Source organism: Cebus imitator, unplaced genomic scaffold (genome assembly GCF_001604975.1).
Source record: "Cebus imitator isolate Cc_AM_T3 unplaced genomic scaffold, Cebus_imitator-1.0 Scaffold331, whole genome shotgun sequence".
Lineage (NCBI taxonomy): Eukaryota > Metazoa > Chordata > Mammalia > Primates > Cebidae > Cebus > Cebus imitator.
In genome coordinates, this window is record NW_016107646.1 from 1,872,272 (window position 1) to 1,886,079 (window position 13,808).

The 13,808-nt window shown below is 37.5% G+C and overlaps 1 protein-coding gene across 1 annotated transcript in view; it reads left to right on the plus strand.

Moving 5' to 3' along the window:
* VPS13B (vacuolar protein sorting 13 homolog B) overlaps positions 1–13,808 on the plus strand; it is an 829,147-nt gene that overhangs the window by 682,102 nt on the left and 133,237 nt on the right. The gene's annotated exons all lie outside the window — the stretch shown is intronic.

A 13,808-nucleotide genomic window follows, 5' to 3' on the forward strand; every position in this document is an offset into this window, starting at 1 on the left:
CAATGATTTATAATCCTTTGGGTATATACCCAGTAATGGGATTGCTGGGTCAAATGGAATTTCTATTTCTAGGTCCTTGAGGAACCGCCACACTGTCTTCCATGATGGTTGAACTAGTGTATACTCCCACCAACAATGTAAAAGTGTTCCTATTTCTCCACATCCTCTCCAGCATCTGTTGTCTACAGATTTGTTAATGATCGCCATTCAAACTGGCATGAGGTGGTATCTCAGTGTGATTTTGATTTGCATTTCTCTAATGACCAGTGATGATGAGCATTTTTCATGTTTGTTGGACTCATATATGTCTTCTTGTTGGACTCATATATGAACAGAAAGTGTCTGTTCATATCCTTCTCCCACTTTTGGGTGGGTTTGTTTGTTTTTTTCTTGTAAATATGTTTTAGTTCTTTGTAGATTCTAGATATTAGCCCTTTTTCAGATGGGTAGATTGCAAAAAAATTTTTCCCATTCTGTTGGTTGCCAGTTCACTCTAATGATTGTTTCTTTTGCTGTACAGAAGCTCTGGAGTTTAACTAGGTCCCATTTGTCTATTTTGGCTTTTGTTACCAATGCTTTTGGTGTTTTAGTCACGAAGTCCTTGCCTATGCTTATGTCCTTAATGGTTTTGCCTAGGTTTTCTTCTAGGGTTTTTATGGTGTTAGGTCTTATGTTCAAGTCTTTAATCCATTCAAAGTTAATTTTAGTGTAAGGTGTCAGGAAGGGGTCCAGTTTCTGCTTTCTGCACACTGCTAACCAGTTTTCCCAACACCGTTTATTAAAGAGGTAATCCTTTCCCCATTGCTTGTTTTTATAAGGTTTGCCAAAGATCAGATGGTTGTAGATGTGTGGTGTTGCCGCCAAGGCCTCTGTTCTGTTCCATTGGTCTATAGCTCTGTATTGGTATCAGTACCATGCTGTTTTGATTACTGTAGCTTTGTGGTGTAGTTTGAAATCGGGTATTGTGATGCTTCCGGCTTTGTTCTTTTTGCTTAGGATCGTCTTGGCTATGCAGGCTCTCTTTTGGTTCCATATGAAGTTTAAGGTGTTTTTTTCCAGTTCTGTGAAGAAGGTCATTGGTAGCTTAATGGGGATAGCGTTGAACCTATAAATTACTTTGGGCAGTATGGCTATTTTCACAATATTGATTCTTCCTAACCATCAGCATGGAGTGTTTCTCCATTTGTTTGTGTCCTCTTTTATTTCGTTGAGCAGTGGTTTGTAGTTCTCCCTGAAGAGGTCCTTTACATACTTTTTTAGCTGTATTCCTAGGTATTTTATTCTCGTTGTAGGAATTGTGAATGGGAGATTGCTCATGATTTGGCTCTCTGTTAGTCTGTTATTGGTATATAGAAATGCTTGTGATTTCTGCACATTGATTTTGTATCCTGAGACTTTACTGAAGTCGCTTATCAGTTTCAGGAGATTTTGGGCTGAGCTGATGGGGTCTTCTGAATATACAATCATGTCATCTGCAAATAGAGACAATTTGACTTCCTCTTTTCCTAATTGAATACCATTTATTTTCTGGAGAAAAGCCTCACACTTTTTTAAATCCCCTCACTGACTTCCCCTAGTATCCCCTCAAAACGTAGGTGAGGCAAGAGCCTTTGTCTTACAGACACATATGAGATAGTTTCTTATCTCCAGTGTGCTTAAGATCAATAACTTTCTTGGCCAGTACTTGTTTTTTAATGCCATGACTATGTAATACGTTGACAACTTCACATATTCTATAAATACTCTTCCAATTCTAATGAAATATGAGCACTTTACATATTAAGTAATTTTCTGTTTTTGAAATTGAGTTTACAATGTAATGTTTAATGTCTGTACCTTGATGGTGTTTAGCTTTTCCTTGTGTTTAGTTTTCTAATAACATGTTATCTACTACTTGTCCATGGACTGAACTAAAACTTCATTAAATATTATAGTTGTGTGGGTTTTTTGTCTTTTTCATAATTACATTGAAAACGTTCTGAGTCAGAGCGTAATAGTTACGATTATCCAATAAATTAGAAACTATACTTTTGCTGCTTTGAATTTGACTTTACAAGCTTCCTGTAATTCTGAAGCACATGGACCTGATAGGCAGAGGTTATGATATTAGCACATGATGACACTACAAAAGGAGAATCCTTCTGAGAGATTTGCAATCAAATATTATTTGCGTCTTCCACACATAGCTTGAAAAAGAATAAAAGGAAATGTTCTTGGGTGTTTCTTTTCAGCTGGGCTGGGTGGTTCACTTATAGCTGCACATATGTTCCCAGAATCCTGAGCCTTTTTATTTTATAAGCACCTCCTGCCCACTGGCAGCTGTACTAATGTGTCCCAGAAGGCTTTGCTCTTATCCATCATCTTTAGGAGGGATGCTCAAAGCCATATATGAGATTCATTGTTGCTGAAATGCAGAAAGGAAAAAAAAAGACTTGGGGGCTTTAGGGAAGTAGGAGGCTGAGCCAGACTCTTAGGAAATAAAGGAAAGGGACAAGTCCCATGTACCCAGTGGACACAATAATAAATGTTTTTGAATGATGGGTAACGGGGCTGGATCAACTGCTAAGTGTTTCGCATCCAGAAGCCATTGCCTTCTTTTTTGGACAGAGAAAAATCTAAAAGTATTCCCTGAATACATTTTTAATCATTCTGTCTTCATAGTATTGTAAAAGCATGAAAAATAGATCTTGAATACATTAAAAAGAGCCCTGCCTGAGAATTTTAAGGTTAGCTCAGTGAATACAGATGAAAGGACCTGGGCTAAATGCTGAGAGAGAAACACAGAAGTAGAGAGCGCTCTAACTGTTCCCTCAAGGTACCTGTAGTTTTTTTAAGAGAGACAAGTACGTAGAACATGGCAGGGCAGAACCTGTGACATACCACGAAAAAGCCACAGAGAATCTGCATTTTTAAACAAAGCTTACATCTGAATTGAGACATCAAGACAAGGCATCATGGAGGAGATGGTTACTGAGGTGATCTTTGAAGGATGAAGAGGATTAAAACTGAAAAAAAAAAATGGGAGTGAAGGTGTATGTAAAGAAAAACTCAGTATGAGCAAAATTTCAGAACTAGATAGAGAGGGCAGAATATAATATTTCTGGGAAGTGGCAAATAATCTGGTTTGACTAGCACAGGTTAGTCAAGTATGGGATTAGTGGAAAAGTGATAGGCTACAGATGTGGCTCCTTAATCTCCGTTCATTCAGTAGAGGGAAAAGAGAAGGAAACTCATTTCTTGAGCACCTAATATGTACCAAGCACCAAACATGTTATTTTACATGTGATATCCCTTCTATCTTCCCGTTAACCCTGTGTGGTATGTACCATTGTCTTCACTCTAACCGTGTGTGGTACATACTGTTTAGAGCTAAGGTAAATCAGATTCTGAGAAACATAATATTTCCAAGATCATAAAGCAAGTTATGGGAGTAAAACTGGAACTCAAATCTTGGTTTGTATGACTTCATAATTCTTTCTTCTTTGTTGTGCTACCTTGACAACATTTAGAGTGTAGGGTTTATATTTCATTTGATAGGCATTGGAGAACCACTGGCAGTCCAGAGCTTTGGAAACATTAGTAGTCTGGTGGAGGTGGAATGGAATCAGGAGACACCAAAGTAAGAAGACCTCGTCTGAGAGAGATGACAGGCTGTGATCTCAAGAGAGCAGTGGGGAAGAAGAAAAAGAAATGAATGCAAGAGAGGTTGTAGAGAAGAAATCGATGTTCTTGACAACAAATATGCTAATTTAATAATGAAGTAAGAGATGTCAAGGTGAATGCAAGATTTAAGCTCAGTGGGAAGTATGGCAAAAGCATTTATGCAGTTTTGGAAATAAAGAGGAGTGCCTGCTATGCAAGACGCTATTCACTTTGTGAGATGCTTTACACAGATTCTATCTAAGCCTGAAATCAACCCTGCAGAGAGTGTTGTTATCCCCCTATTACGGTGAGGAAGCTGAGGATCTGAAGAGTTATGTGAGGGGCCTCCTCTCACCCAGTTTCAGGAAGTTTATAGATCCCCCTATAAGCTATGTATGAGTCTCTCGTGAAGAATCACAAGAACATAAGAAACACTGCTGGGGTTTTTAAGCTCTATGTCAATTAGGATTAAGGTTCAGATATGAAAGACAGAAAATATACAATACCAGCAGCTTAGGTAAAATAGAAGTTTATTTCCTGTCACACATGGGAACAATCTGGAGGTTGACAATCTAAGGACTGCGAATGTCTCTACGAAGTCATGAGGACCCCTTTTCCTGCTGTGTGCTGCTCTGCTGTCCCCAGCACTTGGTTTTCCTTCATGGTCCAAGATGGCTGTACAAACTTGAAGCATCTTGTTCCTACTCCAGCCATAGGAAGAGGAAAGGACCAAAAGAGAGCATGTCTTCTCCCTTTATGGATAGGTCTTGGAACCCAAACACTACTGCTGTGCTGCCATCATCCCAGAGTCCAGAATTGTGTCACATGGCCACACCAAGTTAAAAGGGAAATGGGGCTCATTTGCAGAGGAAGAAGGAAAGAGGAGATATTGGGAGACAACCTCAGCCCCGCTGGCATCACAGCTGTAACACGGAGGAACTGTGTCCACAGTCTCTCCGTCCGCCCAGTAACCTGCTTCTCATCTTGCCGGATTGTGAGATTCATTATCTAGTCTATGGTGCAGTAAGAAAAATTTCACTAATGAAAGGTATGCCAAGGCAGAATTTGTAGAGAACACTTAAGAAGCAAACAGGGTTTTCAAAACAAAAAAATAATAATAAATAGTTTGAAATGCTAGCATTCCTTGCCCTTCAAAAAAGTGAGAGGTGGGAAAGGAATCTGTCAGTAAGACATGCCTTTAAAGTAAATGGAAAACATTTGCAAACTGGAAGAATACTGAAGTCATTTTTATCCTGTCACTTTATTTGGTGGTAGAAATTTTATTAGCCTATTTCTCTTTTCCCAGTAAATACTCTCACATTTAAAAGGGGGAGGGAAGCATTTCTCGAAATGAAGAACTACGCTTAGCAATCAGCATGTGTTTGATGTTCACTGCTCAGTATTAAAAATGTTTGGGGTGTAAAAAAATGAAAGAATAGTAAATATGAATTGATGGCCTGTGGCCATTTTTTATGAATTAGTCTCTGCCAAATAGAAGTATTTTCCCCCTGTGAGATTCACAATAAAAACCATTATCCATTAAGCACAGATCATTTCGTGAGAGCTACATTGTTGAAGAGAACAGCAAACAGAAGGAAAGAGGGAAATACAGGAAGGCAATGTTGTCCAGCTGTTAAGAGCACAGCTTCTAGAGCTAAAGTCTCTGGGTCCAAATCCAAGGTCAGCTGGTAATCTTGGACAAGTTATTTAAAGTAACTTCTTAGTACTTCAGCTTTCACATCTGCAAATTAGGGATAATCGTAGCTCATACTTCATTCAGTTGTTAGGAGGAATAAATGATTGTTGGATGTAAAAAACATGTAGAACAGCATCTAGCACATAGTTAGTGCAGAATAAATGTTAACAGTTATTATGTTCTGCTAAGGGGTTATCATCTCCAGGTGCTAATTTGCCTCTTGTTCTGCTCTAGATTTTGAATCTTGGAGGCAATCTGAGTTTTGATTGCAAACTACAAATTCTTGACCTCTTTACCCTTTCCATAAAGATATTAGAAAAAGTTTATTTTTGTCATGCACACATGGCTTCCAAATTTTTAAATTTAACAACTAGTAAAAAAAATGATGAAACTTTATTACCATAGATGTTTTCTAGCAACATTTTTAAATGCCACATCAAAGTTAAAGGTCTTGGTTCTCTTATGCTTTTTAGCAGCTTTATTGAGGTATAATTATACAATTCCCTAATTTAAAGAGTGTAATTCAGGGATTTTAATATATTTATGGAGTTGTGAAGTCTTCACCAGAATCAATTTTGGAATATTTTTATTTCCTCAAAAAGAAACCTAGGACTCTTTAGCTCTCACCTTCCAGACTCTGCAACCCCCAGCCCTAAGTAATCATGAATCTCATTTCTGTTGGTATGTATCTGCCTATCCTGGACATTTTACATAAATGGAATTATATATAGCTTTTTCGTGACTAGCTTCTGTCATTTAGCATACTGTTTTCACAGTTCATCCATGTTGGATCATGTATCTGTATTTTATTCCTTTTTGTTTCCAAATGATATTGCTTTGTATAGATATACCACATTTGCCTTTCCATTCATTAGCTGATGGACATTTGAGTATTTGTACTTTTTGAATCCTTATTTACTTCACTTAGACTCTTTTGTGTCCTACAAACTTAAAGGGAAGACCAAAAGGTGATGGTGATGATTAATCATATTTACAAGGTACTCTTAATGTACATTTTTTCAGAAAGCTTAAAATCTAAGCTTCATGAAATGGACAGCTTGGCAGCAATTACCCAGCAAAGTACAGTAAGTGTTATAACTAAAGGGCAGGGGTAGGAGTTGATATAATAGGAGATGAGTGTGAAAAGTAGACTTAAAGCTTGATAGTGGAGTGTTTTAAGTGCTTGCTAAGACATTTGGGCTTTATTCTATAAATAAGCACTTTATTCTGTGAAGACAGTCATTAAGGCTATTGAGCTGAGCAATGACCACGGCCAATTACAAAGGAAAGGATGAATCAGGACATACTATAGATTGGATGCATAGAGAACTGTTCAGAGCATATTATAATTACTCACAAGTAATGACAGTTGGAATGGGAAGGAGGAAATAAATGTAAGTAGAGACATCTAGAGGCAGAATAAAGAGATTTCAATGCCCGGATATGTATGGTAATGGGAAGGGAAAATTAAAGATGACCCTATATGTCTATTCTAGATGACTAGATGGTTGGAGCACCATTAATGGGGACTGGAAATGTCAGAAGAAAAGTGGGGCAGCCAGGCGTATGGAAGGGATAATAGGTTCTACATTGGATGCTTATAATTTAAGGTTTTGGAGGAATAATCATAGTAAAATGCCACCAGAAGTTTGGATATGTGGGCTGACAATTCAGAGAAGAGGGAGAGTTATTTAAGAAATGGCCTTGGGAATTACCTTCATAAAAGTAAAAACTGAAGCCACAAAAGCAAAATAAAAGTCACATTCAGAGAAAGAGTTCAAAGACTAGAAAGATGAAGACAGGACCATGAGAAAGCTTACTGTATCCAGTAAATAAATAATAGATGAGGAATTGTAGTGGGTTGAACAGTTTTCCCCTCCCAAATTCATTTCCACCTAGAACCTCAGAATGTGACTTTATTTGGAAGTACGGTTTTTGCAGATACAATTGAGTTATGATAAGGTCAGACTGGATTAGAGTGGGCTATAATCCAATAACCAGTATCCCTTATAAGACAAATGAAATTTAGACAAAGACACAGACACACAGAGGATAAGACCATGTGCAGCTGGAGGCAGAGATTGGAATGTTGTAGCTACAAGGCAAGAAACACCAAAGATTGCTGAGAGCCACCAGAAACTAGGAAGAGGCAAGAAAGGAATCTTTTGCCTTCAGAGGGAATATGGCCCTAATGACATTTCAGTTTCAGACATCTAAGCTCCAGAACTGCCAGAGAATAAATCTCTATTGTTTTAAGCCAGTAAGCATGTGGTAATCTTTCATGGAAGCCCTAGGAAACCCCAATACAGGAACCAACAAAGGAGTGGTCAAAAAGGAAGGCCTTGGAGGCAACAGAGCCGAGAAAGCCCAGGCATAGTGAAAATCTCAAGAAGTATACAGAGCTCAGTAGTATCACGTCTGCAGAGAGAATATATTATGGACGGGGGCAGGGTGGGGGTGAAAGCTGTGAATTTGTAACTTCCAGATCACCACTGACTTGGAGAGATCAATTTTAGTTGCCAGAGCACCACGTAGAGCCCTTAAAGTAGCCCATCTCACTCTTGGCGTTCATTGTCTGTGCTTCGGTCACAGTGGGCTTAATTGTTTGAAATCTTCAATACGCTGTTAAGTTCCATAGCAGTAGAGGCCATGCGTTTTGTTTTTTGCCAGTGTTTCCCTGTTGTCTAGAGACTGGAACATAGCAATTGCTCAGTATGTGTGGAAGGGATTGAAGGATGGAGAGAAGAAGTGAGGAACTAGAAAGTTATGAATTTAGTTTACACTTGATTTTAGGACATGGAGGGGTTGTTTTCAGGAAGGCTTATAGAAAGAGAGTTGAATGCTAAGATTCTCTCCTTAGAGATGGGAGAAATTAGAGGTAAAAATCTCAGTTGAGGCCAGGCGTGGTGGTTTACACCTATAATCGCAGCACTTTGGGAGGCCAAGGCAGGCAGATCATTTGAGGTTCAGGAGTTCGAGATGAGCCTGGCCAACATAGTGACACCCCGTCTCTACTAAAAATACAGAAAATGTTAGCTGGCTGTGGTGGCGCACACCTGTAGTCCCAGCTACTTAGGAGGCTAAGGCAGGAAAATTGCTAGAACTCAGGAGGTGGAGGTTGCAGTGAGCCGGACCACACGACTACACTCCAGTCTAGGTGACAGAGCAAGGCCCCAACTACAAACAAAACAAAAAACAAAAATATTAGTTTAAAAAAAGAAAAAAGACTGGGCATGGTGGCTCACACCTGTAATCCCAGCACTTTGGGAGATTGAGGCAGGCAGATCATGAGGTCAGGAGTTCAAGATTAGCCTGGCCAGGATGGTGAAACCCTGTCTCTACTAAAAATACAAAAATCAGCCAAGCCGGGTGGCAAGCACCTGTAATCCCAGCTACTCGGAAGGCTGAGGCAGGAGAATCACTTGAACCCAGGAGGCTGAGCCAAGATCACGCCACTGCACTCCAGTCTGGGCGACAGAGCAAGACTCTGTCTCAAAAAAAAAAAAAAAAAAATCATGAGGCGACAAGGCCTAAATGAGAGTTTGAGCAATGTTCATGTGCTATTTTACTGTAGCCCACAAACCTTGACAAGTGGTAGTGTATTAAGGACAAAAAACAAGGACAAGTGGTAGTGTACTAAGGACAAGTGGAAAAAAGCTCTAAGATTTCAGGACTGAAAGATGTAGTTTTTTACTTATTCTTATTTTTTTTGCCTCCATTTAGTGTTAATTCTTATCTAGTGTCAGACATTGCGCTGACAGCTTTATATAATAATCTCATTCAGTCTTCATGTTACAAAAACTTATTCTTATTTTATAAAAACTGTTATCATTCTTATTTTACAGATGAGAAAACTAGGCCCAGAGAAGTTCAATAAGTTTCCCAAGGGCATGCCACTGGTAAATAGCAAAGCTGAGATTCTGTCAGGCTCTGATTATAGAACCTACATTCTTAACTACAAAGATGGATATATACTTGTAGTTTAATAAAAAAATATGTCCTATTGAATTTGAAGTGTTTCAGGATATGCTTTGAAGATGGCCTCCTTACAATACACTGTCACATATGATCAGTGCGTCTTAAATTTTCTAGTCTATAGATGTGGTAATAGGGTTCCAAAGCAGCAGTCTCCCTCCCCCAAGCATAATGTTTTTTGAAATCACCTCTTGTTTTCTATCCAATTCTATATTTTACTCTACTATGCATTTTTATTAGTTTTACCACATAAAATGTATTTGAATTTCATTACCTGTACTATTAGTTAATGGAGAGATCCTCTCACATTTATAAAATTAATCTAAACCGAAAGTATGTATCAGGGAGTTTTCTCTACCTTGGTGCCACGATATTTTGAAAGCCTAGACTTACACAAATAAGTAATTACAGATGGCAACCATTTTTTTCACTGCTTTATCAGCCACATAGTGATGAATCACTGAGAAGAGATATTCAGAATGCTGCCAAAGCAGCTAAATCATATGTTGGTTTTCGGCTACTATTGGAAGGAATTTTGGTAAGTGTGTTTCCTTGTTAATGGTTCTCCTATATCATATATTGGACTGGAATCATTGCTTATTCAACATATGGTATAGGAGACAGCTTCTTTTAACTATCTCAAGGAAATACTCACCAAAGGGCATTTTTAGTGAACAGAGATGACTAATGTGGTTGTGCTTTACTTTGGGGAGTCTCACTATATATAAACTGAACCACGATTCTCAAAGGACTCGTTATCACCGCAACTAGCTCTCTTAACACAGCTCTCAGACTTCATTTTATTGCAATGATCTTGAAACATACATAAGAGTAGTACATTCACAGTTATATTTGTTGATTCAAAAATACCATTCTTGAAAAATAAACAATGATTTTATTAATCTTACATGTATTTTTAACCCTTGATTATGACGTCTTTTTTGTTTTTAATTCTCCATGAGGAAAAGTCATGTCAACCCAAATTCCAAGCATCAACTATCTTTTCCTCTTAGCTAAATCATGGTATATTTATAATATAGTAAACTTTCAGAGTTCCTTTCTACTTTATTAAAAATTATCTTAAAAGATGGGTACTCAAATTATTGAATTCAAATTATTGAATTTGAATTATTTCTCTTTCTTAAAACATTCTTTTGAACACATTAAGAAAATTCAGAGCTAAACCTTGATGTAAGCTACTTTTAGTAATTGTATATTCAAAATAAAAAATAGTCTTGAAGAATCAACGTTTTCACAGTTTATCCTGAAGATTTGACTCCTTCTGTATGTACAGCCTTACATTTTTTTCCAGGAAGTACCTTGATCTCTGTAAAGTGTTTGTGCCATGTTGAAAATCTTCACCAGTTATTTTACCAGAGTATAAAATACACCTTCATAAATACCATCATATTAATATAATAAACATATACCAATAAAATAAACAATTTGCTAATGTTAATGCTAGTGCTATCATCTAGTGATAAGTTAAAGAACCTGTCTGATACACAGTTTTTTCAAGCATGTATTTTGAATACATTAAAATATATTGTTTGATAGCATATAATAGGCATGGCACTTTCTTTTAGCTTTTAGACTACCTCTTTTTTCTTTCTTTGATTCAATACAAATTTGGCCTTTTCTAAGTTATATGGATTTAGTTTGATCAAAATTATTTCTCTCATGTGAGCTCCACCTTCCAAAGTGATTCATAAACTGATCTTGAAGAACTTCAAATAATTTTTTTTCTTTTTTAAATTTTATTTTAATGACAAAATTGTATATATTTGTGGTATACAATGTGATGTTCTGAAATATATATCCATTATAAAATAACCAGTCAACCTAATTAATCAACACACTAATTACTGTCAGAGTTTTTGAACCAGAACAACTCCATCTTGAATAGGGGCTGGGTAAAATGAGGCTAAGACCGGATGGGCTGCATACCCAGGAGGTTAGGCATTCGTAGTCACAGGATGAGATAGGAGGTTGGCACTGGATACAGGTCATAAACCTTGCTGATAAACAGGTTGCAGGAAAGAAGCCAGACAAAACCCACCAAACCAAGATGGCAACGAGAGTGACCTCTGGTAGTCCTCACTGCTACACTCCCACCAGTGCCATGACAGTTTACAGATACCATGGCAACGTCCAGAAATTACCCTGTCTGGTCTAAAAAGGGAAGGAACCCTCAGTTCCAAAAACTGCACATCCCTTTCCATGAATAATCCACCCTTGTTTAGCATATAATCAAGAAATAACCATAAAACGGACAGCCAGCTGCCTTCAGAGCTGCTCTGCCAATGAAGTAGCCATTCTTTAGTCTTTTACTATATATATATATATATATATATATGCACACACACAAATATATATATGTATATATGTATATATTTGTACTTTAGGTTCTGGGGTACATGTGCAGATCATGCAGGATCGTTGCATAGGTATATACATGGCAAGCTGGTTTGCTGCCTCCATCTCCCCATCACCAATATCTGGTATTTCTCCCCATGTTATCCCTCCCCAACCTCCCTACCCCCCCCCACTGTCCCTCCCCTAGTCTTCCCCAAATAATTTTTTTTAATTTCTTGTTTTATATGTGTCCTATTTTATTCTACAAATGGAGACTTCTAACATTCAATCAATTTTATTTGAAAAAAATTCTATGATTTCCCTAAAAAAAAACTTTTCTATTGTGAAAAATTTCAAATACAATAATCTCTCTTTATCCTTGGTTTCACATTCTGTTTTCACTTTCCACAGTTTCAGTTACCCATAGGTGAGTATAGTGCAATAAGATATTTTGAAAGAGATCATATTCACATAACTTTTATTATAGTATATGTTATTAATGTTTTACTGTACATAATTTATAAATTATACTTTATCATAGTATGGATATATATAAAAGAGCATATATTGTGTGTGTATATATATAGAGAGAGAGAAAGAGAGAGAGAGAGAGTTCAATACTATCTGCAGTATCAGGCATCCATTGGGGGTCTTGGAATGAATCCCTCATGGATAAAGGAAGACTACTCTATATAAAAATAGAAAGATGATGGCCGGGCGCAGTGGCTCATGCCTGTAATCTCAGCACTTTGGGAGGCTGAGGCGGGAGGATCACAAGGTCAAGAGATCGAGACCATCCTGGCCAACATGGTGAAACCCCGTCTCTACTAAAAATACAAAAATTAGCTGGGCGTGGTGGCATGCGCCTGTAGTCCCAGCTACTGGGAGCCTGAGGCAGGAGAATTGCTTGAACCCAGGAGGCAGAGGTTGCCGTTTGCCAAGATTGTGCCACTGCACTCCAACCTGGCACCTGGCAACAGAGCGAGACTCTGTCTCAAAAAAAAAAAAAAAATAGATGAGTATCTATTTTTTTAAATTATCAGTATCCTGTTGTCCTTGTTGCCTCTATTCCCTTCACTTTTTGTTGATATTGTTATTGTTTTCTGGAGTATTTTAAAGGAAGTCTCAGATATATCATTTCACCCATATTGTCAGAGCCAACAAAAATTAACAATAATTCCTTAATATCATATTATGCTCAGTCTATATTTTTCCCCTCATGTCTCACAAATCTGTGTTTAGATTTGGCTTGTTTGAATTAGGATCCCACTGAGGTCCACACATGATATTAGTTGATATGTTTCTTAAGTCTCTTTTAGTCTTTAAGAGTCCCCTTTTTGTCCCCCTTATGCCGCTTGCTTATTGAAGAAATTGGATGATTTGGCCTGTATAGTTTCCCACTTTCTGGACTGTGGCCCACTGTGTCTTTATAATATTGTTTAACATGTTTCTCTATCCCCTATATTTTCTGTAATCTAGTCTTATAGAAGGTTGATTGGATTTGAATTGTATTTTTTGAAAAGAATACTTTTCAGGTGATAGAATAATATTTCTCCTATTGCATCACAACAGGAGGCAAGAGATATCTGCTTATTTCACTTTTAGCAATGTTAAAATTGATCAGATAGTATTAGAATGGCCCATCTTATAAAGTCCCCCATGAATCTTTTACACATGGTGTAAGCATCCATTGATGAGTACTATGGTTTGTCAACAATTCCTCCAACTCACAGAATTTAAATTCCTCCACTTGGAGGGAGGAGGCATCCTGCATTTATTGAGCAGGTTGTATGTGCCGGAAATTCTGCTTAGCAGTTTACCTACATTCTGTGCTTTGCTCGTCCCAAATCTTATGCATCCTATACATCATAATAGCTTAATAGGAAAGGAAACTGCGATTAGAGAGATTAATCTGTTCAAGGTCATGTGGCTAGTAAGGGAGCCCAGTTCTGCAGGTTTGGAGAGTTGATTTTATGAAAAATTAACCTGGAAAATACTAATTATCATTTATATGTAGAAGTAGGTAAAATAGATTAAAAGTAAAGACAAAACTGAATGGAAACAACAACATCTGTAGCATTTGTATTACTATCAATAAAGCAATACTAATGTTATATGTGCTTAGTACTTCCCTTGCCCC